Below are 26,418 nucleotides of genomic sequence, written 5' to 3' on the forward strand. Positions count from 1 at the left end.
CACTTCTCAGTTGGGCCATGAAGCTGAATCCCTTGGAACTATAGTATGCATGGAAAACTGACAATGGAAAGGGTTGGTGTGAACCACATCATGTACATACTAAGCCATCTGCTGTCATATTTGTCGCTACAACCTGCATCAGACACAAACAGGAGACTGAGGTGTGGGGCGCACAAACTTCACTCAGCATTTGCAGAAAAGTGCTCGCAAAATGTCCTCTGCTTAGGACTCAGTTCTCAGAAATGGCTTCCCTCCACACGCCCACTCATAGAAAAATTGGGCTCCTAAAGGCATTGTAGCCATCTCTGTGACTTCGGCTGAACTTGTTCCAGCAGCCGTGATCATAGAAACGGCTGCCAGCTCTCACTTGGGGCATCACCAAAACATTTGCCAGAGCTGGAACTGGAACATCTGACCGTTGATTCTGTTCAATCGATATTCCTCATACCAGCATGTTTTGAACGAAGACACACCTCCTGCCCCACATGGGAAAAGATCAGTCTGTCTTAAGAAAGATCAGGCAATGCCAATTCCAGAGTTTGGGGGCCCAAAGGCAAAATCACTGCAAGGGGTCCAAGAAGGTATGGTCCCTGATTCTTTGGAAAGCGTATGCTCATTCCACCTAACCACTGCACCATGCCCGAGAACACAGTGGTGTCACAAGGGTTTGCATCACCCACTGTGGGAGGCCAGAGCGTCTCCCCCACAATGAACCTCCTCCCATGCAGTGGGCGGGGCAAACTTCGGGGTGGTGGGTGTGGTGATGTACCTTTGCCCCACCCCTGCTGGGTTTTTTTTTTTGCTATAACTTTTGATAGAATAGGAATATTTCATTGCGGTTTGTTTCACTGCACTGTGCACGAAATTATGCAAAGATTGATTGCTTATGGACCAGGGTATGCTTATGGATTGCTTATACTGCTCTGGACCAGGGTATCTTAGAGATCGCCTGCTCCCGTACAATCCGGCTCGCCCTCTCAGGTCATCAGAGAAGGCCTTTTTACAAGTGCCGCCGCCTAGGGAGGTACGTGGGGCGGCTGCAAGAAATAGGGCCTTCTCAGTAGTGGCACCAACGCTATGGAACTCCCTTCCCCTTGACTTAAGAATGGCTCCCTCTCTTGAGACCTTTCGGCGAGGCCTGAAGACCCTTCTGTTTAAACAGGCCTTCTGAGTTCTTGGCCTTTTAACATCTTTTTAACATCTTTTAATATTTTTTACAGGCCTGATTCTTTTATGACTTGCTGCTGCTCTATGCTCTTTTTACCTATTTTTTTTTACTCTGACTGCTGTTTTTAGTATGTGTTAATATGTTTTTTAAAATTGTTTTTAATATGTTGTAAGCTGCCTTGAGTCCCTTCGGGGAGAAAGGCGGGGTAGAAATAAAGTTATTATTATTATTATTATTATTATTATTATTATTATTATTATTATTATTATTATGGGCTCCTGCTTATGGTCTTCCTTCAGGGGCAACTGGACTTGATGATTTGATCCAGCTGGGCTCTTTGTAAGTGCGGATCACACGGTTTCAATGTGTGGATGCTCTTCTGGTGCCATGTGGTTTTGATGTGCTATGGCAGCACTAACAGGCCAATCTTAACCAACTCTCAAGTGCCAATGCAACCATGCCAATGAGGCACACAACACATTTGGGGCGGGGAGTCACGGAGGCCTCCTCGAGGTAAGGGAATGTTTCTTCCCTTATCTTGGGCCTGCATTATGGTTGCATCAGTGCTAAAAACTTGGTTAGGATTGGGCTGTAAGTGGCTCTTTTCATCCATGTTTCCCCCCCCCCCCCGGGAGTTTACACAGGTTCCCGACTCCCTACTCCCTCCCCCCATTACAAATATTTTTACCTGGTTCAAAGGTAAAACTAGATTTGCATGTGAGGTCAGACGGAGCCCTGCATAAATCCACAAGATAAAGGGCACAGATTTCCCATGGGTGAACAATCCATGTTCTGAATGGTGTCTGACTGCATTTTCAAGTGGGGAAGAGACACACACACACAAAATTTCAAGGGAATAAAATTCCCACAACATTGGTGAACATTTGTTCAGGATCTTTGGGCACAATCCTAACCGGGTCTACTCAGAAGTAAGTCCTATTTTACCAAGTGGGGCTTACTCTCAGGAAAGCGTGGTTAGGATTGCAGCCTTAGATATACTGTTTTCAACATTATCCTAGCTTAAGAGCGATGCACAACTACAAATGCCGCTGCACAAACTCACGGCAACTTCAAGAACGTTCGAGAAAATACTGCAGTCAAGCTTCTTCTTTTCTTCCCCTCCACCCCAATACCGAAAAAAGAACCCTGATCATTTTTTTTCCCCAGGGATTTATAAATACCCTATCTTAAAATAGCTCTGCTCATCTTCTGAAGATGCTGTGCTATTCTCATCAGAATCACAGCACAATCACTTTGGTTGCTAATGCACAACCAGGCACATGAGAAATGGTTGGGAACCTGGAATCTTGCATTTATGGTTCTTTAGCAGAGTCCATGAAGTTTTAGTTTTTTTGTTCCCACCCCCCCCCCAAGTTATGCATTTTTTGCTCTCTATCTGGTATAAAAAGTGCCAGCATCTCATATGTGCCAACCTCTCATATCATATGTGTGTGTGCATGTAATAAACATGCACTTTTGCAGGTGATCCAAATGTCTTCCTCTTGAACATCTTGTTTGGAAATCATGTTTTCTCAGCATTGAGTGGCAGTCTTGGCAGGCCTTGCTAAAACAATCCATGAGCTGCTGGAGATCTTTGGCAGAGTGGGTAGTGACAGCTGCATCGTCGGCAAAGAGGAAGTCACGCAGACATTTCAGCTGGACTTTGGATTTTGCTCTCAGTCTGGAGAGGTTGAAGAGCTTTCCGTCTGATCTGGTCCGGAGATAGATGCCTTCTGTTGCAGTTCCAAAGGCCTGCTTCAGCAGGACAGCGAAGAAGATCCCAAACAAGGTTGGTGCAAGAACACAGCCCTGCTTCACTCCACTTCGGATGTCAAAAGGGTCTGATGTGGAGCCATCGAAGACAACAGTGCCCTTCATGTCCTTGTGGAAAGATCTGATGATCTGATGATCATGATGATCTGATGATCTGATGTCCTTGTGGAAAGATCTGATGATGAACCAGGTCATGGTTCAGGATGTGGACTCACCTCCCTGCATTACAATCTCTGAGCATGAACTGGAGGTTGTCCATGACTTTGTGTACCTTGGCTCAACGATCTCCGACACTCATTCTCTCGATACCGAGCTAAACAAGCGCATCGGTAAAGCAGCTACCACGTTTTCCAGACTCACAAAGAGAGTCTGGTCCAACAAGAAGCTGACGGAACATACCAAGATCCAGGTCTACAGAGCTTGCATCCTGAGTACACTTCTGTACTGCAGCGAGTCATGGACTCTTCGCTCACAACAGGAGAGGAAACTGAGCGCTTTCCACATGCGCTGCCTCCGACGCATCCTCGGCATCACCTGGCAGGACAAAGTTCCAAACAACACAGTCCTGGAACGTGCTGGAATCCCTAGCATGTATTCACTGCTGAAACAGAGACGCCTGCGTTGGCTTGGTCATGTCGTGAGAATGGATGATGGCCGGATCCCAAAGGATCTCCTCTATGGAGAACTCGTGCAAGGAAAGCGCCCTACAGGTAGACCACAGCTGTGATACAAGGACATCTGCAAGAGGGATCTGAAGGCCTTAGGGATGGACCTCAACAAGTGGGAAACCCTGGCCTCTGAGCGGCCCGCTTGGAGGCAGGCTGTGCAGCATGGCCTTTCCCAGTTTGAAGAGACACTTTGCCAACAGTCTGAGGCTAAGAGGCAAAGAAGGAAGGCCCATAGCCAGGGAGACAGACCAGGGACAGACTGCACTTGCTCCCGGTGTGGAAGGGATTGTCACTCCCGGATTGGCCTTTTCAGCCACACTAGACGCTGTGCCAGAACCACCTTTCAGAGCGCGATACCATAGTCTTTCGAGACTGAAGGTTGCCAATACACGAGTGGCAGTATTTTGATATGGGCAGGAGATCTGATCTAGAGGGTACAGCCTCCGTTTGCCTGAAGATAACAGCTGAAGGTCGCCAGTTCAAGGCCACCAGCACCGTGAACGGGGGGACCTTGAAGCAGCTGACAAGCCCAGCCGAGTTTTTCCATCTGCTCTTTGGCCGCCCTTCAGGTGAGATATGAAGGATTGTCAGCTTGCGTGGGAGGAAATTGGAAGCCAGAAAGTGATACCAGATCATAAAAGTATCCATCTGAAATGCTGTAGTTCTTGAAAGACAGAACCTTCGTCAATTGTAAAAATCCCTATAGGGATTTAGTATAGCCTGCCTGTGTAAACCACCTTGAAATAAAGTCTGAGGAGAAATCTGAAGACCATGAAAGGCGGTATATAAATGTTGTTGGCATCCTTCAGTCTCGGAAGACTATGGTGTCATGCTCTGAATGGTGGTTCTGGAACAGTGTCCTCTCCAGTGCGCGAAGCCTGGGTAAAGTAGGTATGGAGGATAGGCTGTCACCCATGCAGCAAATCCCCCTCTCCACGTCGCTGAAATGGTCCAATGGAAAGGCAGAGGCCAATACGGTTGGTTCCAGCGGCGTCGCAGGAGTTGCCAGAATGTGACTGTGTTCAGCCATGAACTGCCTCAGGGACTCCGGCTCTGGATTTTGCCTCGAGGTTGAGTCCTGAAGCCTTTTCCATAACTGGAATTATACCATAACATACCTGTATTATTATTATTATTATTATTATTATTATTATTATTATTATTATTATTATTATTATTATTATTATTTTGCCATGGGAAGAAGAGGATCCTCTTTCCATTTGAAAATATATTGCAAAACAGTGTTGTGGCTTGAAGAAAAAAAAGAAAAAGAAAAAGAAAGAAAATGTTTATGTCCATCTTTAGGATCAACTATAGAACTCTCAAGCGCCAGACATGCTCAATGAAAGCTAATGCAGTATAGAGACTGTGTACACAGTCTTAGGGATGTCTCCTCGGAAGTATGCCCTGTTGACTTACATGCGTGTATCAGATTGCATAGTGCTTCTGAGTCTTCCATTCAAAGGGGCTTGAGATTGAGGTATGAATTGGCAAGTGCTCAATCAATCACGCCACTGACATGAGCCCACTAGCCTTCAGCAAGGCATTCCTTCTCTCAGCCCTCAAGTCTTCCATCTGCACTTTGTGGAAAGGCCGCTGGCAGGAGGTCTGGGAGACTTGGCACAGGTGATGGAATTGGGCAGAGGGGCGGAATGGGGAGGAGATGGGGCAGGGTGGGCAGATTTGAACCAGGGAGGGTTTGGCAGTGACCACACCCACCAAATTCAAACCACCTCCCCGAGTCTGATCCATCTGCACGGATCAAGTGGACTTGCACCAGTGATATCTCTGTAATTGATTTCTGAGCTGGACCCCACAGCAGCTGCTAGGGCTTACCCAGGGGCAAGGAAACAATGTTCCCTTACCCCAGGGCAAGGGGACAAATGTCCTCTTACCCCGAGAAGACCTCCAGCAGATGAAACACTTGCATCACTGCATGGAGGTTTAGGTAGAATTGGTCTGTAACTAACTAACGAGCTGACTGACTGACTCTCACTCACTGATCAGTTTTTTTATGGAGGTCATAGTAAGCATCTATTGGCTATATGTAGGCAACCTTCAGTCTCAAAAGACTCTGGTATCGCGCTCTGAATGATGGTTCTGGAACAGCGTCTAGTGTGGCTGAAAAGGCCATTTGGGAGTGACAATCCCTTCCACACTGGGGAGCAAGTGCAGTCTGTCCCTGTTCTGTCTCCCTGGCTATGGCCTTCCTTCTTGGCCTCTTGGCCTCACTCTGTTTGGCCAAGTGTCTCTTCAAAATGGGGAGGCCCATGCTGCACAGCCTGCCTCCAAGCGGGCCGTTCAGAGGCCAGGGTTTCCCCCCCCGTTTGAGGTCTAAGGCCTTCAGATCCCTCTTGCAGATGTCCTTGTATCGCAGCTGTTGTCTACCTGTAAGGCGCTTTCCTTGGACGAGTTCTCCATATAGGAGATCCTTTGGGATCCGGCCATCATCCATTCTCACAACATGACCGAGCCAACGCAGGCGTCTCTGTTTCAGCAGTGCATACATGCTAGGATTCCAGTTCATTCCAGGACTGTGTTGTTTCGAACTTTGTCCTGTCAGGTGATGCCGAGGATGCGCCAGAGGCAGCACATGTGGAAAGTGTTCAGTTTCTCTCCTGTTGCGAAGAGTCCATGACTCGCTGCAGTACAGAATTGTACTCAGGGCGCAAAGCTCTATAGACCTGGATTCCGTCAGCTTCTTGTTGGACCAGACTCTCTTTGTGAGTCTGGAAAAAGTGGTAGCTGCTTTACCTATGTGTTTGTTTAGCTCGGTATCGAGAGAAAGAGTGTCGGAGATCGTTGAGCCAAGGTACACAAAGTCATGGACCTGTACCAGCACTAGTAATGGGCAAACACTCCTCCTACTGTGTCCACAGTATTTTTTTTTCTTTATTTTTATATTATTCTTACAGTATGATAGTGCTCTCCTCCTAAAGAATTCTGGAATTGCTGTTTAATAAGGCTGCTGAGAATGCCCTCTGAAGATTCTTACCTCTCCAGTTTCATAGAGGTATGTTTCTCAAGGCTCACCCCAGAAAGGAAAGGACTGTGGGATTGGTTTAAGACTGCAATGTAGTCTGACACATACAGAAACACACACACACCCTGCATATATACAGTATTTATCTTCAACGGAGTACTGGGACCCATGAAAGGGTCAAACACTGATCTCATGTGGTTTATCACCATAGCACCTGTATCACTGTCTTTGCTGGCTTGTTTCTGTTGTTCTCTTAAGTCAGTGACCTGATGCAGAGGGTAGGTTTCCCATGCCTTTCATAGTTGTGTAAAAAGGGAATGTATGTAGTTGTAGCACCTCCCGACCCTCCTTGACAAGCTGCAACTACTAGAACGACCAGGGACCATGTCATCTGGTCAGAGGGCACTTCGGAAGCTGCCTTCCACTGTCAGATTTTTGGACCATCAAGCTCAGAACTGAGGATAATTACTCGAATTAGCTCTCCAGGGTTTCAGGTGTTTTATTTGTTTGATTGTGCTGTTTTTCTTTTCTCTCCTCAGCTTTTCTTGAAGTTGCCAGGGATGGAACCTGACACCTTTTATATGCAGAACAGGTGCTCTACCATAAACTCTGCCCCCTCTCACTCATCATCCTAGAGAGGGATATGCGTTGAAGATGGATATATGTTGTTCTAACATTTTCATATACCTCTAGTGTTTTTAATGGTATTGACAATGCCATTATTTGCCTTTTGTGTGATTGGCCCTATAATGGCGTAACTGATTTGATTGTTTTATCTGTCCACTTTTCATCTCATTGTTTGTGTGAGCTATTTTATGTGTCTTTTAGTGGGTTTTTCATTGATGGCTATCTCAGGGGTGTCTTCCCATAAAGTCAGGCATAAAACACCTTAAATAAAGGCATTGGGGGGGACTTACTTCATGTTATAGTATAGCTGAATCACAAAATGCCAGGCTACTAACTACACCTGCAAATTGTGACTTTATCATATGAGACTGCAATCCTTTACACACGTGAGTAAGCCCCAGGATGGGCACTCGGGTTGACTCAAATTGAGTAAAGTGAAGCGGCTGCTCTTGATGACTCGGGCTGACTCAAGTTGTGGATGTCACTGACCCCGACTCAACTCGTAACTCAGGGCCAGTGACTCAAAAAAGAATCAGGACTCTAAATGATTCCAGTCCTGACTCTCTTTAATGTGTGTTTGTTCTTGCTTACTTACACACCCATCACCACGTTCTTTTTTCTGTGCATCTTTGCTCAAGGACTTGCATCTCATGACTCAAAATGACTCAGACTTGTGACTCGAAGCACTTGAAATTTTTTTTTCAAATCAAGTTGTGACAGGCCCACACATGACTCATGAGTCGAGCTGAATTGTGGGGTTGGTGATTTTGCAACTCGACTTGCAACTTGAGCTAAGTGAACTGGGCACATCTGTGGTAAGCCCTATTGTACACAGAGGAAATCTGTAAGAATTCTGCTTAGATCCTCCAAGGGAGGAAAGACATGAAGGTGCTCAGGTCAGCTACTATAGAGATCAGCAAAGCCTGAGAAGACTGTTGATGTAGCCTTTTCCAAAAACTGCTTAAACTTCTGTGCCCTAAGGGGGAGGAGAGATGCTTAGGGCAGAGGGGGCTTATAAAGCAATATATAATGCTTATATAATGCTTATAATGCAAAACAATATATCCACCCTTCCCAGGCCACAGAACTCCATGCTTAGGAGTTAGGAGATGCTTAGGGCAGAGGGGCTTATAATGCAATATATAATACTTATGTAATGCTTATAATGCAAAACAATATATCCACTTTCCCAGGCCACAGAACTCCATTCCCCTTATTGTTCAAACAGGGAGCCTTGTCAATTTCACTCACTCCTTTACTCTTATATACAATACAAGTGAAACTGACAAAGCACACTTGGGAATACTCCCTGATGCCTAATTGCTCAGATAAAAGTGGTCTCCTCCACAGAAAGGCATATATTCCCCATTCATACCCCCGTCCAATGAAGACTGGCCATCTCAAGGGATATCTAGAAGGATCATATCAAGGAAACCAACCAACAAACTTATGTCCAAAATGTTTTGGACATTCTTTGCAGGATCATCTTGCTAACCCATGCATTGGTTCTGAAGGAACACCATGCAGGCAAAAAAAAAAAAAAAAAATCACATAAGGACACAATCCAGAGCCACCTATGGGCCGGCACAAGCCTCTGGGGTGGGCGGGGAGGAGGCGGGGAGGAGGCAGGAGGAAGATGTTCCTGGGTGGGAGGAGGGCAGGCAGTGGGCTGCCATAGGGGTGGTAGGAGCAGGAAGCAGGGCTGAGATTCAGCACTTATGCTGGATTCACAACCCTGTTTCTAGCGAGAACAGAGCAGCTTCAAGCCGCTCTGCTCTCCTCTGACTTGGGCCACCTCAAGAGGTGGCACAAGTCTGAGGAGACCATAGGGGAAAGGCGCCTTTCCCACGGGTAAGGGGAAAAGTTTCCCCTTGCCTCTGGCTGAGCTACTTTTGGCCCCTATCCTGCGCTGGATACAGCACAAGCCTCTTGGGTTGCCTGTTCCAGTGCAGGGTAGAATTGTGTCCTAAGAGTGAGATGTCCAAAAAACCTGTATGTATTGAAAAAACAACAAAGAACAGTCCTAAGTCATCTTGTGTTAAAAACATTTTTGCTTAGCGGATAATAGGAAACAAAGATACATATCCTTTAAAACCATCTTGTTGTTTCTGCCTTCTAGGAAATGTATGGGCTACCAACCTTGATCTAACACACGGTGGCAGCTGGCAGGTAGGAAAGTGGAGTCTCGTGAATTCTATTGTTATTAACTGCAAAAATGGCAATACCTTAAACCATCTCATATTAGCAGTGTTGACAGAGTGATGGAATCCTGACAACACCTTGCCAGCGGGCTAAAGGGTATCACAGCCGAGCAGGTGATTAGTTTTAAAACTTTTAATGGATCCCAGTCCACCGCAGCCTGATGATGTGAACGGTACAGTCACCCCAGGGAAATATGAAACTATTTTATATCTCATTTGTAGGAATGAAGACCCAGGAGGTACTCCCTTTTGTTAGAAGACATAAGCTCTCCCTGAATGAGCTGCTTTAGTATTCGTTGTACCAGCGAATACTGGTACAACGAATGCATCCTGTGTTATATATATATATTGTCCTGAACTGGGTTCCTTAAGCACTCTGGTCAAGAGATAGGGTTGGGAGGAAGAGGAAAGGAATTTAATAGGAAATATTCCATTCTGTTGTGTACATAATGCATCAGTCAGGTGTGGAGAAAGCAAGGGCAAGTGACATACAATAATATGCCATGTAAAGAGATGGGGCCAGGAGAGGATCATGGAAAACTAATTAGGCAAGAAAAGTCACATATGTAGGAAAGAATGATCCCCAAAGCCGACGTCCTTCCTAAATAGCCAATGAATTCAAGTAGCCGTAGAAATCAGAAATTGTTTCAATCTATTCTCACCTGGAAATCAATGGGCAGCAGAATTGGAGTGAAATACATTGTTGTTGTTAACACCTTTGGCAGTGTCCATTTTTTTGGGCCGTTTTTGGGCATAACGGAAACCTGGTGAATGCGGAGAATCAGTAGGATACCGCAATCCCGGGCTATAAACTCTACAGGAGGGACAGGCAGGGCGTGTTGGAGGTGGGTGGCCCTATTATGTTAAGGAAGGGATAGAATCCAGCAAAGTAGAGATTGAGGAGTGGGTCTGACTCCACTGTAGAATCTCTGTGGGTTAAATTACCAGGCTTGTGCAGCGATGTAATACTGGGGGCGTGCTATCGTCCTCCAGACCAGAAATCGGATGGGGACTTGAAATGAGGAAAACAGATCAGGGAGGTGACAAGGAGGGACACGGTTGTAATCAGGGGGACTTCAATTATCCTCATATTGACTGGGTCAATTTGTGTTCTGGTCACGATAAGGAAACCGGATTTCTTGACGTGCTAAATGACTGGCTTAGAGCAGCTAGTCACGGAGCCCACCAGAGGACAGGTGACTCTGGATTTAATATTGTGCGGTATGCAGGACCTGGTTAGAGATGTAAACGTTACTGAGCCATTGGGGAACAGGGATCATGCTGCGATTCGTTTTGACGTGCAAGTTGGGGAAGAATACCAGGCAAATCTCTAACAAAAACCCTTAACTTCCGACAGGCAGACTTCCCCCAAATGAGGAGGCTTGAAGGAGGAGGTTAGAAGGAGTTGAAAGGGAGGGTAAAAAGAGTCCAATCTCTCCAAAGTGCATGGAGGCTGCTAAATTAACAGTAATAGAGGCCCAGCAGAGGTGTATACCGCAAAGAAAGAAGGGTTCCACTAAACCAGGAGGGTGCCCGCATGGCTAATCAGTCAAGTTAGAGAGGCTGTGAAGGGCAAGGAAGCTTCCTTCCATAATGGAAGTCTTGCCCTAATGAGGAGAATAAAAAGGAACATAAACTGTGGCAAAAGAAATGTAAGAAGGTGATACTGGAGGCCAAGTGAGGACTATGAGGAACGCATGGCCAGCAACATTAAGGGGAATAATAAAGCTTCTTCAAATATGTTAGAAGCAGGAAACCCGCCAGAGAAGCGGTTGGCCCTCTGGATGGTGAGGAGGGAAAAGGGGAGATAAAAGGAGACTTAGAGATGGCAGAGAAATTAAATGAGTTCTTGCATCTGTCTTCACGGCAGAAGACCTCGGGCAGATACCGCTGCCTCGAACGGTCCCTCCTAACCGAGGAGTTAAGTCAGATAGAGGTTAAAAGAGAAGATGTTTCAGACCTCATTGATAAATTAAAGATCAATAAGTCACCGGGCCCTGATGGCATCCACCCAAGGGTTATTAAGGAATTGAAGAATGAAGTTGCAGATCTCTTGACTAAGGTATGCAACTTGTCCCTCAAAATGGCCATGGTGCCAGAAGATTGGAGGATAGCAAATGTCACGCCTATCTTTAAAAAGGGAAAGAGGGGGGACCCGGGAAACTATAGGCCGGTCAGCCCAACATCCATACCGGGTAAGATGTGGAATGCCTCATCAAAGATAGGATCTCAAAACACATAGACGAACAGGCCTTGCTGAGGGAGAGTCAGCATGGCTTCTGTAAGGGTAAGTCTTGCCTCACCAACCTTATAGAATTCTTTGAAAAGGTCAACAGGCATGTGGATGCGGGAGAACCCGTGGACATTATATATCTGGACTTTCAGAAGGCGTTTGACACGGTCCCTCACCAAAGGCTACTGAAAAAACTCCACAGTCAGGGAATTAGAGGACAGGTCCTCTCGTGGATTGAGAACTGGTTGGAGGCCAGGAAGCAGAGAGTGGGAGTCAATGGGCAATTTTCACAATGGAGAGAGGTGAAAAGCGGTGTGCCCCAAGGATCTGTCCTGGGACCGGTGCTTTTCAACCTCTTCATAAATGACCTGGAGACAGGGTTGAGGCGGGTTAGGCGGGTTAGGACAAATAAAAGAAAATATTTCTTTACTCAGTGTGTGGTCGGTCTGTGGAACTCCTTGCCACAGGATGTGGTGCTGGCGTCTAGCCTAGACGCCTTTAAAAGGGGATTGGACAAGTTTCTGGAGGAAAAATCCATTATGGGGTACAAGCCATGATGTGTATGCGCAACCTCCTGATTTTAGGAATGGGCTATGTCAGAATGCCAGATGCAAGGGAGGGCACCAGGATGAGGTCTCTTGTTATCTGGGGTGCTCCCTGGGGCATTTGGTGGGCCGCTGTGAGATACAGGAAGCTGGACTAGATGGGCCTATGGCCTGATCCAGTGGGGCTGTTCTTATGTTCTTAACTACAATTCCCAGGAAGCCTTGCAGGTCTCTTGTTATCGGGTGTGCTCCGTGGGGCATTTGGTGGGCCGCTGTGAGATACAGGAAGCTGGACTAGATGGGCCTATGGCCTGATCCAGTGGGGCTGTTCTTATGTTCTTAACTACAATTCCCAGGAAGCCTTGCAGGTCTCTTGTTATCTGGTGTGCTCCCTGGGGCATTTGGTGGGCTGCTGTGAGATACAGGAAGCTGGACTAGATGGGCCTATTGCCTGATCCAGTGGGGCTGTTCTTATGTTCTTTCTTATGTCAACGTAGGCATCCCTCTTACCAGTGGTATATCTAGAGAAAATGGCACCCAAGGCAAGCACTGACATTGTGCCCCTATCCAAACAAAGGGAGATCATGGGGTAGGAAGCCAGCCCTGTCCATCCACAAGTGAATTTATTCAGCGTTGCAATGCCTCTGTTTCAGGTATAGGGAAATACCTTGAATTTTTTTTTTTTTCCTGCAGGCATTTACCACTTTTTGGAGGTCCTCTGAAACTGGTGCAAAAACACACCATTGGCAGGGGTGCGGAAATGCACCATTGATAGAATATGGGTAAGTTCATACCCAGCGTCGTCCCCCTTCAAGTGGCACCCAGGAGATATGCCCCCACTTGCCACACCCTAGTTACACCACTGCCTCTGACTGTGATTTCTTTAACACAGAACGGGGGGCTGGGTGATGGTGAATCACCATGCCCACCACCTGGGATGGGAGGAGGATGCATGGGAGGAAGTCCATCATGGGGGTGGCGTGCTGGCCTCCCACACTGAGTGGTGCAAACCCTAATGATGCTACTGCTTATTCCACAGTTATGTTGACTATCCAGTCTCCCCTGGGAAACAAAAAAAATCCATGCAAAAAATAAAATATAAGAACATAAGTACAGCCCCACTGGATCAGGCCATAGGCCCATCTAGTCCAGCTTCTTGTATCTCACAGTGGCTCACCAAATGCCCCAGGGAGCACACCAGATAACAAGAGACCTGCAAGGCTTCCTGGGAATTGTAGTTAAGAACATAAGAACAGCCCCACTGGATCAGGCCATAGGCCCATCTAGTCCAGTTTCCTGTATCTCACAGCGGCCCACCAAATGCCCCAGGGAGCACATCAGATAAGAAGACCTGCAAGGCTTCCTGGGAATTGTAGTTAAGAACATAAGAACAGCCCCACTGGATCAGGCCATAGGCCCATCTAGTCCAGCTTCCTGTATCTCACAGTGGCCCACCAAATGCCCCAGGGAGCACACCAGATAACAAGAGACCTGCAAGGCCTCCTGGGAATTGTAGTTAAGAACATAAGAACAGCCCCACTGGATCAGGCCATAGGCCCATCTAGTCCAGCTTCCTGTATCTCACAGCGGCCCACCAAATGCCCCAGGGAGCACATCAGATAAGAAGACCTGCAAGGCTTCCTGGGAATTGTAGTTAAGAACATAAGAACAGCCCCACTGGATCAGGCCATAGGCCCATCTAGTCCAGCTTCCTGTATCTCACAGCAGCCCACCAAATGCCCCAGGGAGCACACCAGAGAACAAGAGACCTGCATCCTGGTGCCCTCTCTTGCTTCTGGTATTCTGACATAGCCCATTTCTAAAATCAGGAGGTTGCACATTCACATCATGGCTTGTAACTCATAATGGATTTTTCCTCCAGAAACTTATCCAATCCCCTTTTAAAGGCATCCAGGCCAGACACCATCACCACATCCTGTGGCAAGGAGTTCCACAGACCAACCACACGCTGAGTAAAGAAATAATCACCAATAATCTCATCAAAGAAATAAAATTATTTCACTGACCCTCACCTGCCCTCAGCACTAACTTCCCCACACCAAATTTGATTGGCTGTGATACGTGTCTGGTGACTCCAGACGTATCAACCTGATGTCATTCTTCTCACTATGTGAAGCCTGGTTGGATGGGATCACTGAAGTTACTAATTCAGGAAGGAGGAGAAGGATGACATGAGTCAATGTTGCTAACTAACAAGCAGATGAACGTAGTTTTGGATTTAAAAAATGGTGCAAATTTGCTCACAATCTAAGTGTTTTTGGAGCAAAATCTCAGGCATGTCATATCAGTCAATTACAATAAAACTAAACCCTGGCAGATACTTAGTGCACCTCAACTGGAAAAATATGGGCAGTCTAGCAGCCCAATCCTGAACTTCTCAGCGCCCAGGGCTGCAGGGGCACCAAAATGGCAACCGCTGCATCTCATGGGTCTGAGAAGTCGCGCTGGAGCTACTCAAGAGTAAGGGAGCTTATGCTTATGCTCCCTTACCCCATGTAGCAACCAGGAAGTCCTCATCGGTCCCTCGGATCTGTGCCCACTATTGAATGGGCACAGGAAACCTGTGTCGGGTTTGCCGGGTCAGGAGGAGGGATAGGATATAGCAGCAGGGCCTGCGGCCATCTCTGCCCCCCCCTCCAGCCCCACTCTCTCCCCCTGCCCCAGAACACCTCCCGTCCCACCCCAACTTATCTCTCAACTACCTGGTGTTCGCCTGGAGTGCCAAGCAGCATCCGACTGGCCTCTGACCAGCAATAGCCCAGTGTGGGCTCGTGTTGAGCCAGCTGCAGTGCTGGCCCCCTCTAAAAAGCTGGCATAGGCACGTGCAGCCCTATGTCGGCAGATTGAGCCCAGGAGGGGAATATGATTCAGTGGCAGCCTTCGCTACCATCCCTGCCTCCTCCCAGGTTGGCAACCTTCAGTCTCGAAAGACTATGGTATAAGCCTACAGCACCTGGTATTTCCAGGCGGTCTCCCAGCCAAGTACTAACCAGGCCTGACCCTGCTTAGCTTCCAAGATCAGGCATGTGTAGGTTAAGAGTTGCTGCCAGTGCTCCTCCCAGGACTGGTCAGCCAAACCCCCACCCCACCGCCACTCCCTTGCATTCAGGAGGGGGCCAGAAAGTCACCTTTTTTTTTTCTCTCTCTGATTAATCTAGGTGGGGATTTTTTTTTTTTCCACCAACCTCATATTGTCCCCAAGGTGTGTCTTTTTAGCCAGGGTTATCATGACTGGCAGGTATAGTGTGGGACAGGGAACAGGCTCAGGGATTCTTGCCATACCTCTCATTTTATTTAATGCATATGTAGAATAGGCTGCATCTTTGTGACGTTTCCCAATAGGATGTACATCCTATAAAAATATCTGTGCCTCGTAAAGACAAATAATGACAGGATTCTGATTTCTGAGCCACTCTGAGATGCCCTTTGATTTCACAGGCTGTTTTAATCCATTCATGCTACACGGCACCAATGTCACTATAACCATCTCTCACTATCTTGTAGCTTTCTAGAACTCAATGTAATTTTAATTGTGTTGTTCCTTCCGTGGCACCAGCTTCTCCTTTCTCTAATCTTCCAAGTCTCCCCTGCCTCCTCTGTAATGTCACTATTAAATCTCATGATAATCTACCCATCCATTCAGTTATGTCGTTCTCTGTTCCTTAATTAATATCCTGCCCTCTTATTTCTGTACCTTTCCTCTTATCCCCTGGGGGCTGGGGATAAGAATAGGCCCTCAGTTTGGCTGTACTTGTCGTAAGAGGCGACTAAACAGCCACCGGGTAGATGGGACTTGTCAGCCTGGGAAGGCAGCTCATCTAAGAGAAAGAAAACTCTGATCCCAAACCACCACTGCCTTGTGGCTACATCCAGTTATGGAAAAAGTTTCAGGAGTCAACCTCGAGGCAAAATCCGGAGCCGGAGTCCCTGAGGCAGTTCATGGCTGAACACAGTCACGTTCTGGCAACTCCTGCGATGCCGCTGGAACCAACTATATTGGCCTTTGCCTTTCCATTGGACCATTTCAGCGACGTGGAGAGGGGGGATTTGCTGCATGGGAAACAGTCTATCCTCCATACCTACTTTACCCAGGCTTTGCGCACTGGAGGACACTCTGTTCCAGAACCACCATTCAGAGCGTGACACCATAGTCTTCCGAGACTGAAGGATGCCTATATTCCTCTTAAATTGTCTTCCTTTCGTCAATGAGGCAGGAAGGGAGTGTCCCAATTTCTACTCAAACCATTCCGTTTCTTCCCAGTGGTGTCGCTAGGGGGGTGCAGGCCACACCAAGTGACGTGCATGGGGGGGGGGAATGATGCCACTGCTGGCCAAAATTTTTAAAATCTTGGTATTTTCAAATAATGCCACTGTGTTATATAGCATTTGATGCATTATTTCATGCAAAAAGCAATGAAAGAAGCTGTGCTGAAATATCTCTGTTCTATCAAAAGTTATAGCCAAAACACAAGCCGGGGTGGGGTAATGTATCACCACACCCACCATCTGTGATGGGAGGAGGATGCAAAGGAGGAGATCCTTCATGGTCCACCCCTTCCTGTGCCTTTTCATCTCCTGCTCGACCCCTGTCTACCCAGGCACCAACAGACCTTCTCTAGACCTTCTAGGGTAACCCTGACCTTCAGGTCGTGGCATTTTTGTTCCTTGATGCTTCTTTCGAGCCTCTCATTTACCTTTTCTAATTCCACACCTACCCTCCTGATCTGTTGTTGGCATCCTTCAGTCTCGGAAGACTATGGTATCTGAATGGTGGTTCTGGAACAGAGTGTCCTCTCCAGTGCACAAAGCCTGGGTAAGGTAGATATGGAGGATAGGCTGTTTCCCATGCAGCAAATCCCCCCTCTCCACGTCGCTGAAATGGTCCAATGGAAAGGCAAAGGCCAATATAGTTGGTTCCAGCGGCATCGCAGGAGTTGCCAGAACGTGACTGTGTTCAGCCATGAACTGCCTCAGGGACTCCGGCTCCGGATTTTGCCTCGAGGTTGACTCCTGAAACTTTTTCCATAACTGGATGTAGCCACAAGGCAGTGGAGGTTTGGGATCAGAGTTTTCCTTCTCTCAGATGAGCTGCCTTCCCAGGCTGACGAGTCCCATCTACCCGGTGGCTGTTTAGTCGCCTCTTACGACAAGTACAGCCAAACAGAGGGCCTGTTCTTATCCCCAGCCCCCAGGGGGCTCGTGATCTACTGCTTTAGATTCTCTCAACAGCAACTGCACGTGTAGCACAGTCTACTCAACCATTCCAGGCTCTCATGGCATTCTCCCATTTGTTTATTTTGGATTTCCTGGGTCCAATGAAACTAATTTCCAAGTAAGAACATGGCATTTTTCTTCCAATCTCTTCCCCCCCCCCTTTTCTCAGCTTGCTTGTCTCTCTCTAACAATTTCTCCTGCAATTATTTCTCTCTCTCTCCCTTTCCCAATAAACCCTTCAATTATCTTTCTCCGTCATTGCTACTTTTCTCAAATGAAGCCAATTTTCTTGCAAAAACCTACGGAAAAATCTCCAAAACAAGCACATGAACTGAAACCCTCTTTATCTGCAACAGAATCCACTTTTTATTTTATTTTATTTTATTGGTCCCACAATTTCATGTAATTGAATATTTTGGTCTGATTTTTCTCTTAGGGCGCAATCCTAACCCCTTACGCCAGCACTGACATAAGGGCAATGCAGCTCTGAGGTAAGGGAGCAAAGATTCCCTTGCTTTGAGGAGGCCTCCATGACACCCAACTGCAGGATGCAGCGCATGCCCCATTGGCACCGCTATGCCAGTACTGGAAAGCACTGACGTAAGGGGTTAGGATTGTGTCCTAAGTCTCTCAATTAATTAACTTCTATTTCAGCCATTTTCAACTACTTTGCCATGCCACACCGGTGTGCTGTGAACACACGGTCTGCAGATGTGCCCCAGAAGTTTGGGGAAATGTCATTTATTAGTAGGACTATTGGGGGATGCGAGCCCCCCAACAATAGCAAAGTGTGCCTTGTCATTTGTCAAAAAACGGATGGTGTGCCTGGACGCCTTTAAAAGGGGATTGGATAAGTTTCTGGAGGAAAAATCCATTACAGGGTACAAGCCATGATGTGTATGCACAACCTCCTGATTTTAGAAATGGGCTATGTCAGAATGCCAGATGCAAGGGAGGGCACCAGGATGAGGTCTCTTGTTATCTGGTGTGCTCCCTGAGGCATTTGGTGGGCCGCTATGAGATACAGGAAGCTGGACTAGATGGGTCTATGGCCTGATCCAGTGGGGCTGTTCTTACGTTCTTAACTACAATTCCCAGGAGGCCTTGCAGGTCTCTTGTTATCTGGTGTGCTCCCTGGGGCATTTGGTGGGCCGCTATGAGATGCAGGAAGCTGGACTAGATGGGCCTTTGGCCTGATCCAGCGGGGCTGTTCTTATGTTCTTATGACAATTTTACTACCTTTTCAGTGTGCCATGAGACGAAAAGGATTGAAAGTCACCATTTCCATTCAGTCCTCCTTCAGTATATCTTCCCCTCTTTCTTCTCAGCAACAGTTTTGAGTACCTTCCCAAAGAAGTTCTCAAAGATAATGACCAAAACAGATTTGTCTTAAGATGAAAATCCAAGTCTATGGGGAGGAACCAAGAACTTCTCTCAACTGCCGGGTCCTGCCAACCCAGTGTCTCCGATCTCAGTAGCTCTCTTTCCTGCAGCCTGTATGTAGGCAGGGTTGCTGGAGGAATCTGAGAAACCAATCTTCTGCCGTGACCCCTTCCCTTCCACCTGTTCAGTGAGTCATTTCATTGCTCCAGTTTTGTTTCAGCTCTGATCACTGTTGTTCTTCCCCCTTCATGACTTTGGACTTTTTATTCATTTCATTAATGCATTTTTACTTGTACTGACATTAGATGCCTCAGGGGGGAAAAATGGTTTGCAAGTGGGATATTGATATTTTGATTATTTTATTGATTCCTTCATTTACTGTATTTTTCGCTCCATAAGACGCACCTGACCATAAGACGCACCTAGTTTTTAGAGGAGGAAAACAGGAAAAAAAATATTCTGAACCAAATAGTGTAATAAAATATTTAATAAACTATAACAGAACAATATTTGAACCATGTAAAGTGAACAGCAGTCAACAGTGGCATTAAGAACCATTACCACTGTCATTAACAAATGGAGAGACTTAAAGGTTTGAGTACTCTAGTTTTCTGGAAACCCCAAGAACTCATCATCGCTAGAGTCAGAATTTATGAAGCTCACAAAAGCAGGTGTGCACAAATAAGGGATCACATTATCTTTCTGCTACAATGATGTTCTGCCAAATTCCAATCCACTGGGCCTCGTGCCCGCTTAAGGCTGATCAGTCCCCCTTGTGCAACTCACCAGTGCAGCAAGCAAAAGTGAGTCCAGTTCAAGTCCACATATGCCAAGTAAATCAGTCCCATCAACCAGAGTTGCCAAATCAGAGTCCAGAGCCAATAAGCCAAATTACAGTCCAAGGTCAGATTCCAGGTAGGTCAGTCAAATCCGTCAGGGTATCCAAGTCCAGTCACAATCCACAGTCAGATTCCAAATTCAATAATCCCAGTCAGTCTCCTCTCCTACCTCCAACCTGCACTCCTTCAAGACCCACAAACCCTTTCTGCCTCAGGTACTCCTTATATCCCTGAGGGCCCTATTGCCTTCCAGTGGCTGCAGCTGTGCAGCACACTCTGCTGGATGCCCAGGCCTTACCCTTAAAGGGGCCACTGCTGACACCACATCTACCTCCTCACCAGTTCTTCCGTGATTCCAATACAAATGAACAAGTGGAAAGTCCAACCACAACTTGAATTCTCAAGACACAACAAACCTCTGGATTTATGGTGAGAACCGAGCCTTACCTGGGGCTTGTGCAATAAGCAAACACTGGCATTCTGACCAAGGAGACAGTTTTTTCTTTGTGATGGGGGGGGGCTTACATTCAGATGCTAGATGAGGTGAGTGAAAGCGCCCCTCCCCTGCTGTGTGAGTGTGTGTGGGGGGGCAGAGCATCTGTGTGTGTAAGAGAAGGGGGCAGCCTGTGTGTGAGAGAGAGGGGGGAAGTGTTTGTGTTGCAGAGAAGTTGTGATGCTCCAGGCTTGGGGTGGGGGGAAAGAGAGGCTGTGATGCTCCAGGCTTGGGGGGGGGGAAAGCAAGAGTCTGTGATGCTCCAGGCTGGGGGGGAAAGAGAGGCTGTGATGCTCCAGGCTTGGGGAGGGGAAGAGTCTGTGATGCTGCAGGCTTGGGGGGGGAAGCAAGAGTCTGTGATGCTCCAGGCTGGGGGGGGGGCGAGAGAGAGGCTGTGATGCTCCAGGCTTGGGGGGGGAGAGAGAGAGGCTGTGATGCTCCAGGCTTGGGGGGGAGAGAAGCTGTGATGCTCCAGGCTTGGGGGGAGAGAGGATGTGATGCTCCAGGCTTGGGGGGGGAGAGAGAGGCTTTCCTGGGAGTAAGCCCCCCTGACTCTAATGGAACTTACTTCAGAGTAGGCATGCACAGGATTGGGCAGCGAGACTGCCACCCCACCCACGCTTTCCTGGGAGTGAGCCCCAGTGACTCTGAGACTTACTTCTGAGTAGACACCCGGGCTTGGGCAGCGAGACTGCTGCCCCACCCACACAGAGCAGAGCAGAGCGAGCGGGTAGGGGGCGGGGCGGGGGCGGAGAAGTGTTTTTTTTTGTTTGTTTATTTGTTTTTGCAGTATTCGCTCCATAAGATACACACACTTTTCCCCCCACTTTTTTTTTGGGGGGGGAGTGCATCTTATGGAGCGAAAAATACAGTAGATCTGGAAAACAGTGCAACCAGAAAGGGTTTAATAGATCGATCCTATCCAGGATTGGGCTGTCGGGAGGGGGGGGAGTGATTTACAGTGGTGGAAGAGAGACATCCACTGGGATAAAATGGCCGCTGACGGAATGCGCAGAGACCATTTTGAAAGTGCTGCTGCAAGAGGACGGAACACCTCCATATTTTTAGTGTGTTTTTTAATTTATGTATATTTTTGTAAATCCGCTATGGGTGTCCTTGGGGGGAACACACGGGGTATACATCAAACAAATAAAAGAGATGCTTGCCAAACTTTAACTTTCCATGGGTGCCAGCCCATTCATACAGCTACCTGATGTGGGATGCAGCACCTGTTACCCTGCGGATGCCTGATCTCGTCTGATCTCTGAAGCTAAGCAGGCTCAGGCCTGGTTAGTACTTGGATGGGAGACCGCTTGGGAATACCAGGTGCTGTAGGCTTGTACCATAGTCTTTCGAGACTGAAGGTTGCCAACCATCTCCCTATACTGAACACTATCTCCCGATCTCGTCTGATCTCGGAAGCTAAGCAGGGTCAGGCCTGGTTAGTACTTGGATGGGAGACCGCTTGGGAATACCAGGTGCTGTAGGCTTATACCATAGTCTTTCGAGACTGAAGGTTGCCAACCATCTCCCTATACTGAACACTATCTCCCGATCTCGTCTGATCTCGGAAGCTAAGCAGGGTCAGGCCTGGTTAGTACTTGGATGGGAGACCGCTTGGGAATACCAGGTGCTGTAGGCTTGTACCATAGTCTTTCCAGACTGAAGGTTGCAACCATCTCCCTATACTGAACACTATCTCCCGATCTTGTCTGATCTCGGAAGCTAAGCAGGGTCAGGCCTGGTTAGTACTTGGATGGGAGACCGCCTGGGAATACCAGGTGCTGTAGGCTTATACCATAGTCTTTCGAGACTGAAGGTTGCCAACCATCTCCCTATACTGAACACTATCTCCCGATCTTGTCTGATCTCGGAAGCTAAGCAGGGTCAGGCCTGGTTAGTGCTTGGATGGGAGACCATCTGGGAATACCGGGTGCTGTAGGCTTATACCATAGTCTTTCGAGACTGAAGGTTGCCAACCCAACAGCAGGATGCCAAGAGGCTGAGAAGGTCAGTGCCTATCACCACGAGTCTGCCACCATCTCCCTCCAATCTGCCGCCAATGCAAGCCACTTCCCACTCTTCCAAATTACTTTCCGCTCACAAGAGTAACAAGCAGATTACACCCCTCTTCCACGCTGCCATGAAACTCAGAAGTGCAGGACTTCCAATTGCATTTACAGGGATAGCACATGAGCCCTTGCGGACTCTATAAATGAAACAGGAAGTCCCACACTTGTGGAGCTTTGCTCCACCAGATTCAAAACCTCCGTGTTGGGCTTGCCGCCCGACACAGAGCCTTTTACCCATTGCGGGGCTACTGCGCTTACCTGGGGGAAGGAGACAAAAGTCCCCTTCTCCCAAGGTGCCACTGGGGCGCGCAGGATGTAGCGGCAATCATTTTCGGTGCTGCCGCAGCCACTCCCCAGGCAGTTCAGTATTGGGCTCTGAGGTTGCTATCCTATCCACGCTTTCCTGGGTCAGAGACCCATTGATTATAATGGGACTTCCTTCTGAGTAGACGTGCATAGGATCGGACTCTGAGATGCTCCTGCATCCTTACATTCACCTCTACAAATCCTCAAAACAAGCTATTCTTGTACCGAAGCAGTAGTTCCAGCGTATTACATCTGAAGGTTTTAGCCAACAAAATTAAATTCTGCTCTGAGCTTCCACGGCCCAAACGGAGATCAGGCTCCGACACTTTTTCCCCACCCCTCTAAAAGGTGTAAAAGTTTCATTAGTTCACAAAGCAAACGCCGAGTCGTCATTATTGCAAGGAAAATGTAATATTGCACAAAATTACCAGAGTCATGCCTTTTTATTAACTTTGCTTGATAAAAAGTGAGGAGGATCATGTTAAAACTATTACATTAATATTCCCCGGAGAGTTGTGTGATCATTTCAGCCTCTCTCTCTCTCTCCCTCTTTGCCCTGCGAGTCAATATGGGAGGATTTTTGGCAATCAGTGAGTGCAATTATCTTTCTTCCCCAGATTTGAATGGGTGACTGTAGTTTCCACTAATAGAACTGCAAATGAAAAGTATCTCTCTCTCTCTCCCCGCCACCCCCTTCGGTCACTGCTCAAAGTTAGCAGCTAGATATTAAGGCAGGTGGCTTTGATGCTCAAGGCAGGAGACAGAGAGAGGGTAAAGAGGACACACAGACATATCTATATCTATATCTTTCCCCTGGGGGCTGGGGATAAGAATAGGCCCTCAGTTTGGCTGTACTTGTCGTAAGAGGCGACTAAACAGCCACCGGGTAGATGGGACTCGTCAGCCTGGGAAGGCAGCTCATCTGAGAGAAGGAAAACTGATCCCAAACCTCCACTGCCTTGTGGCTACATCCAGGTATGGAAAAGGCTTCAGGAGTCAACCTCGAGGCTAAATCCGGAGCCGGAGTCCCTGAGGCAGTTCATGGCTGAACACAGTCACGTTCTGGCAACTCCTGCGACGCGGCTGGAACCAACCGTATTGGCCTCTGCCTTTCCATTGGACCATTTCAGCGACGTGGAGAGGGGGGATTTGCTGCATGGGTAACAGCCTATCCTCCATAACTACTTTACCCAGGCTTCGCGCACTGGAGAGGACACTCAGTTCCAGAACCACCATTCAGAGCGTGACACCATAGTCTTTCGAGACTGAAGGATGCCAACAACTGCATCTATATCTATATCTATATCTATCTATCTATCTATCTATCTATCTATCTATCTATCTATCTATATATGTATGTGTGTGTGTTTGTGTGTGTGTGTGTGTGTGTGTGTGTGTGTGTGTGTGTGTGTGTGTATGTCTTTTTGATGGGCAGGCAATTCATATATATATCCACCTCTAGAGCTATACATCAGTGGACTGGGTATCTGATGGCATTGTCTACATTTGAACAGACACTGTTTCACTGACTACAGAAGCCTGGCCTTGGAAGGCTTACACAGTCCTGGTAGCATGATTTGGTTTCTTTCTACTGATAAGTAAATAGTGATCTTTTCGGTTCCTTTCCAGATTCCCTTCTCAGGCTGTTGCATTCCCTCTTCTTCCCCCTATTTGAATCTGTCTATTTCACTGTTGAAAAGTAACAATCAAGTAAGAACCGGAAATGATCATTTTTTATTTTTATTTTTGGAAGTATAGTTATCAGCTAGTATGGCCATCAGAAATCCCACTGCCAGTTTTCCTATGAACATCCTGGTAGGCGGATTCAAGCATCTGGTTTGTTTGCTGTGCCCATCTTTCTGTCTCCTTTGATGCCCGCTGTGGTATACTGCACCAGGATGCTTCCGTGCTCTCTGTGAAAGGAGAACGGTCTTGTTTGTAGTCTATAAATCAACAAGAGCATTTTTTTCCCCCTGTGAGCTGATGTACACACACATCAGCCGGCTGTATACAGCTGAGAGCCGGAGATCAAAAGAAAGGGCATTTTGATGGGCAGGAAATTCATTTGTAAACCCTGCCATTTTCCTGGATTTGAAGTTGGGGCCAGGGTGGTGGTGGTGGGGGGGAGTAGATCAGACAGGTCCAGCCTATGAAGAGGAAAGGTTGTGCCACAATCAGCCTGCAGAGGACCTGCTTTCTGTCATTTCTACAGACATGCAGCAACCAATAAATGAGAATGAGAATAAATGAGAATGGCTCCCTTTGCCAAGACTGTATGTTAAAACAGACAGAAACTTTATTGATTTGCTCTATAAACTACTTGGAACATTTTTTTGTCAAAAAGTGGAATATAAATATTCTTAAAAAAAAAAAAAAAAACAGTAACACAAGCTTTCTTTCTTTCTTTCTTTTTTTAAGTTACCAAGGATGTTTGAATGAATTTAGGATATTTTTGGGGTGCTGAATCCAAAAATGGCATCCGTTTTGTCCGATTGGCTCTAGTTTTGGGGGTATGGCATAGCACCTCATATGAGCATTCAAACTGCTTCCTCGCAAGGAATAATCCAATGCCACGGCTTCCTCACAAGGAAGATGCTTGAATCGGCACAGAAGGTGGCTATATGCCATACCCCCAATACTAGAGTCGATTTGACAAAATTGATGCCGTTTTTGGATTCGGCACCCCAAATATAACCAAGAAGAGATGTAACGTTTAAGGGAGTAAAATGTGTGCGGGCCTGTGATAGGCTGGCATGAGAGGTTTTCGTATTAATATATGAAAAGCAATGGCGATTGCACTAGAATTCCACAGCCAATAGCCTGAGCCTATCCCCTGCTGGCATGCAGGAGTCAGAACCACTAAAGGAGTATCTACTGTATCCGGCATGCTAGCAGGGGACAAGTCCAGCTAGGGGAAATAAGAAGTTTACTCATCTTCTTGGCCACTGCATGTTCCTCTTATGGGACTCCTCAGAGCTCTGCCAGTTTCAATGAGTCTTTTGTGGGCAGGCCCAGGATGAGGGCATAGGATTCCACTACCCCCGTCCCATCACTGTTCTGCCCTCAAACTTCCCTCTCCGCCAGCAGAGCACTTTTGGCAGCAGATCTGTAGGGTGCTGTTGGCATTGTGTGACCTTCTGGGCCTTGCGCCAGCAGTACCGCTCTAAAGACTGGTGAAGAGCCTGCCATGATGTACTGCAAAGTCCACCAGTATACCACATGGATAAGATCGGGCCATAAGAAACTCCAGTTCCACAATCAGCCTACATTACTAGCCTAAGTAGACAAAGATATGAGATTTGCTGACAGCAGGTGACTTAGGGAATTCAGTGAGAGCAAAGGCATCCTTGGGAGCCATGCGTATCAATCTCTTCATCTCTGTGTGCATACATGCACATGTGTGTATATGCCAGTAGATGGGTGGGAAGCCGGTTTCACATGGTTACCCATTCATTTCAATGTGTATTTTATTTTTTATTATTTGACTTGATGCGACTGCATTTGGGGAAATGTTAGAAACCTGTACTTTTAACAGGCTACTCTACATGCTTTTAGCAATGACAGTCAATGGGACTTACTTCTAGATAAATGTGGATAGGATTGCAGCCTTTGAGATGTTTGGAGAACTTTTAAAACAGATCATCAGCTTCTTGGGAGGGCTAAGAGAGTTCTTTGTTTTAAATAAATTTTTTAAACTTAAACGTTTTGTAGACTTTTAATTTTCTTAATTGATCAATTTGATTTTGTCTTGTTGGGGAGTTGTTAAAAATGTCCCTGCTTGATCAGGTCACTTCTGGGCATGGCATCACTTCCAGGTTAATAACCTCACTTCTGGTGGGTCCTGACAGATTGTCATTCTAAAAAGTGGGACCCGGTGCTAAAAAGTTTGAGA

General features: G+C 47.1%; 4 pseudogenes; all 4 read left to right on the top strand.

Annotated features, from left to right (window-relative positions):
• Window positions 1–21,366: 21,366 nt before the first annotated feature.
• LOC136662886 (5S ribosomal RNA) lies at window positions 21,367–21,486 on the top strand (annotated as a pseudogene).
• Window positions 21,487–21,515: 29 nt separating this feature from the next.
• Window positions 21,516–21,638, top strand: LOC136662590 (5S ribosomal RNA; annotated as a pseudogene).
• Window positions 21,639–21,667: 29 nt separating this feature from the next.
• Window positions 21,668–21,790, top strand: LOC136662591 (5S ribosomal RNA; annotated as a pseudogene).
• A 25-nt stretch (window positions 21,791–21,815) lies between these two features.
• Window positions 21,816–21,941, top strand: LOC136662902 (5S ribosomal RNA; annotated as a pseudogene).
• Window positions 21,942–26,418: the final 4,477 nt, after the last annotated feature.

This window comes from Tiliqua scincoides, chromosome 11, assembly GCF_035046505.1.
Source record: "Tiliqua scincoides isolate rTilSci1 chromosome 11, rTilSci1.hap2, whole genome shotgun sequence".
Lineage (NCBI taxonomy): Eukaryota > Metazoa > Chordata > Lepidosauria > Squamata > Scincidae > Tiliqua > Tiliqua scincoides.